The following is a 5,677-nucleotide window of genomic DNA, read 5'->3' as shown; positions in this document are numbered from 1 at the left end:
GAGTAATGGAGTACAAAAGCACAGAGGAATTAAAGTAGTGAAAAATTACAAAAGTATATTGATGAAAAACCAGGTAAAATCAATCATGAAAGAGAAATGATCCAGAAAAGGAGAAAAGTAAAAAAAAATTACATTTTTACCACTTAAATTTTGGTTTACTCCCCAGATTTCCAATTATCAGAAGGGGAGTAGGTGAAAAAGACCCCATATTGTGTTTCACAATTTCTCCTGAATGTGGCAATACCCCACATGTGACTGTACAGTACCGTTTTCCCGCACTGCAGGGCTTGGGAGGGAAGGAGCACCATTTGATTTTTGGAGCACAGATTTTCCTAGAATAGTTTGTGGACTCCATTTGCAGAGTCTCTAAAGGTGGTGTCACACAAAGCGACGCAGCAGTGATCACGACCAGCGATCTGACCTTATCAGGATCGCTGCTGCGTCGTTACATGGTCGCTGGTGAGCTGTCAAACAGGCAGATCTCACCAGCGACCAGTGACCAGCCCCCAGCCAGCAGCGACGCGTGGAAGCGTAACTAAGGTAAATATTGGGTAACCAAGGAAAGCACTTCTCTTGGTTACCCGATATTTACCTTAGTTACTAGCGTCCGCCGCTCTCATGCTACCAGTGCCGGCTCCGTCTTCCCTGCACTCCTAGCAAGAGTACACATCGGGTTAATTACCCGATGTGTACTCCAGCTATGTGTGCAGGGAGCAGGGAGCCTGCACTGGCAGCGTGAGAGCACACCGCTTAGCGCTGGCTCCCTGCACTCCTAGCCAAAGTACACATCAGGTTAATTACCGATGTGTACTCCAGCTACGTGTGCAGGGAGCCGGCACTGGCAGCGTGAGAGCGGCGGACGCTAGTAACTAAGGTAAATATCGAGTAACCAAGGAAAGGGCTTCTTGGTTACCCGATGTTTACCGTGGTTACAGCTTACCGCAGGCTGCAAGACGCCGGTTCCCTGCTCGCTTCAGTTCGTCGCTCTCTCGCTGTCACACACAGCGATGTGTACTTCACAGTGGGAGAGCAACATCTAAAAAGTGAAGCAGGACATTCAGCAACGACCGGCGACCTCACAGCAGGGGCCAGGTCGTTGCTGGATGTCACACACAGCGACAGCGACGGGACGTTGCTGCTACGTCACAGAAAATGGTGACTTAGCATCGACATCGTTGTCGTCGTCGCTATGTGTGACACCACCATTAGTGCCAGAATAAAAGAAACCCCCTCAAGTAAACACATTTTGGAAATTACACCCCTCAAGGAATTGACCTATATGTGTAGTGATAATTTAGTCTCTGAAAAACACCCATGGAGTCACACGCACTGAATGTTACAGATTTAAAATGGCAAATAACCCCTTTCATGCCCAATCTATTGTAGTGCCTGTACATTGTGTCCAGCTCGTGCTTCTGGAGACACCCTCATCCCTTTAAATTATGTGCACTCTCTTCACTACAACAAAGCCAAGCAGAAGAATGTGGACACTGTCACACCGTGTCTGGCTCAAAACTAGCAGAGTATCAGGAAGACTTCTTCTCATACTGTTTACACAGCAGAGTCAGACACTCCACACAATACGGGCTTCGACCAGCCGTGCTCTTAGGCTCTGTGCGCACTGGGAAATGAAATTTCCTTGCGTAAATTCCGCATGCTCTCAAAGATTACCGCACCCGCGGTAAAAAACCGCGGGAAACCGCACCTGAAAACCGCATGCGGTTTGCCGCGGTTTGCTGCGGTTTTACCGCGGTATTGTTCGCGGTATTGCCGCGGTTTTGCCGCGTGCGGGTTGGGATGTGCTTTATTGCATTCAATGCAATAAAGCACATTGAAGAAGAAAAAAAAAAAAAAATACATTTAATTCTGATAGTAGATAGACAGAAGAATAGATAGAGGGATAGATAGATAGACAGACAGATAGATAGATAGAGGGATAGATAGAGGACAGATCGCTGCATTTCCCACGGTCGGCAGTGAGTTCACATTACCGGCCGTGGGAAATGACCGGTAATTACCTCTGCTGTCTGCTGCATTCAGCCTGTGTCTGTGACACATCGCGGCTGGATGGAAGCAGCGCAGGACCTGTGGATTATACTGGAGTGGTGGATTACGCCGGAGCTTTGTTTGGGGGGGGGTTAATAAAATGGTGAACGAGGCTTGTCGGTTTTATTTAAAATAAAGGATTTTTCGGTGTCTGTGTTTTTTTCACTTTACTTACGGGTTGATCATGTCAGCTGTCACATAGACGCTGCCATGATCAAGCCTGGGGTTAATGGCGGTGGTCCCCCATCACCATTAACCCCTTGTATTACCTTGCCACCACTGCTACACGGTGGCAAGAAGAGCCGAGGACACGCCGGTGCTGCTGCATAATGGATGCGACAGTGCCGGGGCAGCTGCGGCTGATATTCTCGGCTGCGGGAGGGGGAGTGAGGCGGGGGACATTATCCCTGCCCCTCTCCCTCCCGAGCCTGAGAATACCGGGCCGCCGCTGTGTGCTTACCTCGGCTGGAAGGTAAATATGCAGCGGAGCCCACGTTCTTTTTTTTCTATATTTCCGTTTTCTTTCTATGTGTGTTCTATGTCTGTGATGTGTCTGTGATGTGTTCTGTGTCTGTGATGTGTTTGTGTTTACTCTGCACGGCTTCCTCTTCCTGTAATGACATCACTTCCCTGCAAAACCGCAGACAGGCGATGTACATTACCGGAGGTAAACCGCGAAATACCGCAGGGAATAACGCAGGAAAACGCAGTGAACCGCACAGAATTTGCTGCCTGCGTTATTCCCTGCGGGATTTCATGATTAACATTGAGTCAATGGAGTGCAATCCCGCAGCGATGTGCGGAAAAGAAGTGACATGCAATTGTTTTTGCTGCGGGATTCCCGCAGCAAAACATGCAGCTGTCAAATTCCGCCCAGTGCGCACAGGATTTTTTTTCTCCATAGGATTTGCTGGTGATTCACTGCAGAGATGTTATGAACATTTTCTGCAGCGAAACATGCAGCAAATCCGCGGAAAATCCGCGGCAAAATCCGGTAAGTGCGCACATAGCCTTAGGCTGGAAACACATCTATGCGAGTAAAATCGGTCCGACTGGACTGAAAAATACTCGGCTGATTTTAGTTCACGTTAGGTGCGAGTGCAACGGAAGTGCGATGCTTTTTGCTCGCGTGTGTGTCGCGTTTGCGATGCTAGTTTCATGCAACATCTTAATTAGATAAAAGCTATTACACATGTGTCATTTAATTAACCTATGGGAATGTGCTGTCACATTCATCTAATGAGCGAAGTTACTGCCACACTCGCAAATGTGAACGGTTGTGTGCGTGTGTGATGCTACTTTTAATCCCCTTCCATAGGAAATCATTGGGACAAATGGTGCGAGAAACTCGCAAAAAAGCAGCATGCTGCGATTTTTTTCTCGGTCCGATTTGGACTGAGAAAAAAATCGCAGATGAGAGCTGAATCATTCACTAACATGTGTCCGATTTCAATGCGAGTTTTTCTCGCATTGCTCTACTGCGAGAAACTCGCAAGTGAGAAGCAGCCCTTATTAGTAATCGGGCTTGCAGGAGTTAATTTCTGCTAGCCTGTGGATTGCTAGTTAAGTCACATGCTGTAGAAGACCTATCATAGTGGCCATCGCCATTTTTAAGATGGTGGAGCTTGGTTTCCCATGTTGATGATAGCTTTATGCAATTACGGTCCTTGTGCTTTGATATCTTGTTGCTGGTGAATGACTGTGTCCTGTTTGGTGTGTTGTGGAAATACTCTTGTTGCCTGATTATTTCCTTCCTTCCTTTAGTTTCCTCCTCCTGACATATTGTCTATACGTCTGTGATTCCTCTGAGATTGAGTTGTTTCCCCCTTCCCCCGGCTTAAAACAATGTTTTCGGATATAGTGTGTTAAAAACAACCTTTGCTGCCCTCTTTTCCCCCCGAAATGGTCTTTTTATGGCTGGCTGTATGTGGGCAGAGGACCGACTGGCCAATAATTTACTTCCCTTTAGCCCATCCAAGCGTCTGACCAGCTCGACTCCAGTAATGATTACCCGAGCATTGTTGTATTCGACCATCACTACTCATTCTAAGTACCAAGCACCCAAGCATGGTAGTGCTCGCTCTTTACTGGTTACAAGTACCGAGCACCCGAGCATGGTAGTGCTCACTCTTTACTGGTTACAAGTACCGAGCACCCAAGCATGGTAGTGCTCACTCTTTACTGGTTACAAGTACCGAGCACCCGAGCATGGCAGTGCTCGCTCTTTACTGGTTACAAGTACTGAGCACCCGAGCATGGTAGTGCTCACTCTTTACTGGTTACAAGTACCGAGCACCCGAGCATGGTAGTGCTCGCTCTTTACTGGTTACAAGTACCGAGCACCCGAGCATGGTAGTGCTCACTCTTTACTGGTTACAAGTACCGAGCACCCGAGCATGGTAGTGCTCACTCTTTACTGGTTACAAGTACTGAGCACCCGAGCATGGTAGTGCTCGCTCTTTACTGGTTACAAGTACCGAGCACCCGAGCATGGTAGTGCTCACTCTTTACTGGTTACAAGTACCGAGCACCCGAGCATGGTAGTGCTCACTCTTTACTGGTTACAAGTACTGAGCACCCGAGCATGGTAGTGCTCGCTCTTTACTGGTTACAAGTACCGATCACCCGAGCATGGTAGTGCTCACTCTTTACTGGTTACAAGTACCGAGCACCCGAGCATGGTAGTGCTCACTCTTTACTGGTTACAAGTACCGAGCACCCGAGCACGGTAGTGCTTGCTCATCACTGGCACTAATCTAAAGTTCCATTTACACTGTTCCGCTACCATGCACTAACATTCGTAAAAATTGTGCAAAGAATCAAGCAGTCTGAACAGGCTGCCGACCATCCCATGAAAGGGAAAAATACTGGTTCATCAGGTGAAACTATCTTTTAGCCTGCACAAAAGGTCATTGTTCACGGATGCACATTATACTGTATAACAAAAGAACCTGTGCAGTCAGGAGCAATGTCAGCCTATGCGCACTGTATGAACTATGACAGATCGGCCTGTGCACATCTATAGAGTGTTCTGCCTATATAAACCGGCTATTTAATCATAGCTGATCAGTAAATATTGAGCAATCAGCAGCAGTTTAAGTATGTTAAATCTACTGGTGTTAGGCTATGTGCGCACATGTGCATGTTGCATGCAGTTACGCTGCGCTTTGTAGAGCAGCGTAACTGCATGCGTTCTGCGTCCCCTGCATAATCTATGAAGATTATGCAGGAGACGTGCGCACATGGCGTCTTAGAGCGCAGCGCTTCAGCTGCTGCCTGAAGTGCACGTTCTAAGAAGTGACATGTCACTTCTTCCGTGCGCTTTGCTCTGTCTATGGCAGGAGCTGCAGGCAGAGCGCACGTTCTCTGCCGGCACCATGCGCTTCAGAACGGAGCTTTTCAGCTGCGCTCTGAAGCGCACCTTTTAGGTGCCGTGCAGAGCGCACACGTGCACACATAGCCTAAATGTAACTAAACAGTATCACAAGGGTCTATGATGTTGATACTTTTAGGAACTTAGACTGATGGTGAAACTGTCTGTTTTATAGATCTAAAAATCTGACCACATTACTTCATCTGACTAAGGTCATACACCCGTTAAATTGCAGCTTTGTCATAAAAGAAAAAAATC

This window comes from Anomaloglossus baeobatrachus, chromosome 4 (assembly GCF_048569485.1).
Source record: "Anomaloglossus baeobatrachus isolate aAnoBae1 chromosome 4, aAnoBae1.hap1, whole genome shotgun sequence".
NCBI lineage: Eukaryota > Metazoa > Chordata > Amphibia > Anura > Aromobatidae > Anomaloglossus > Anomaloglossus baeobatrachus.
This window is presented reverse-complemented; position numbering follows the sequence as displayed.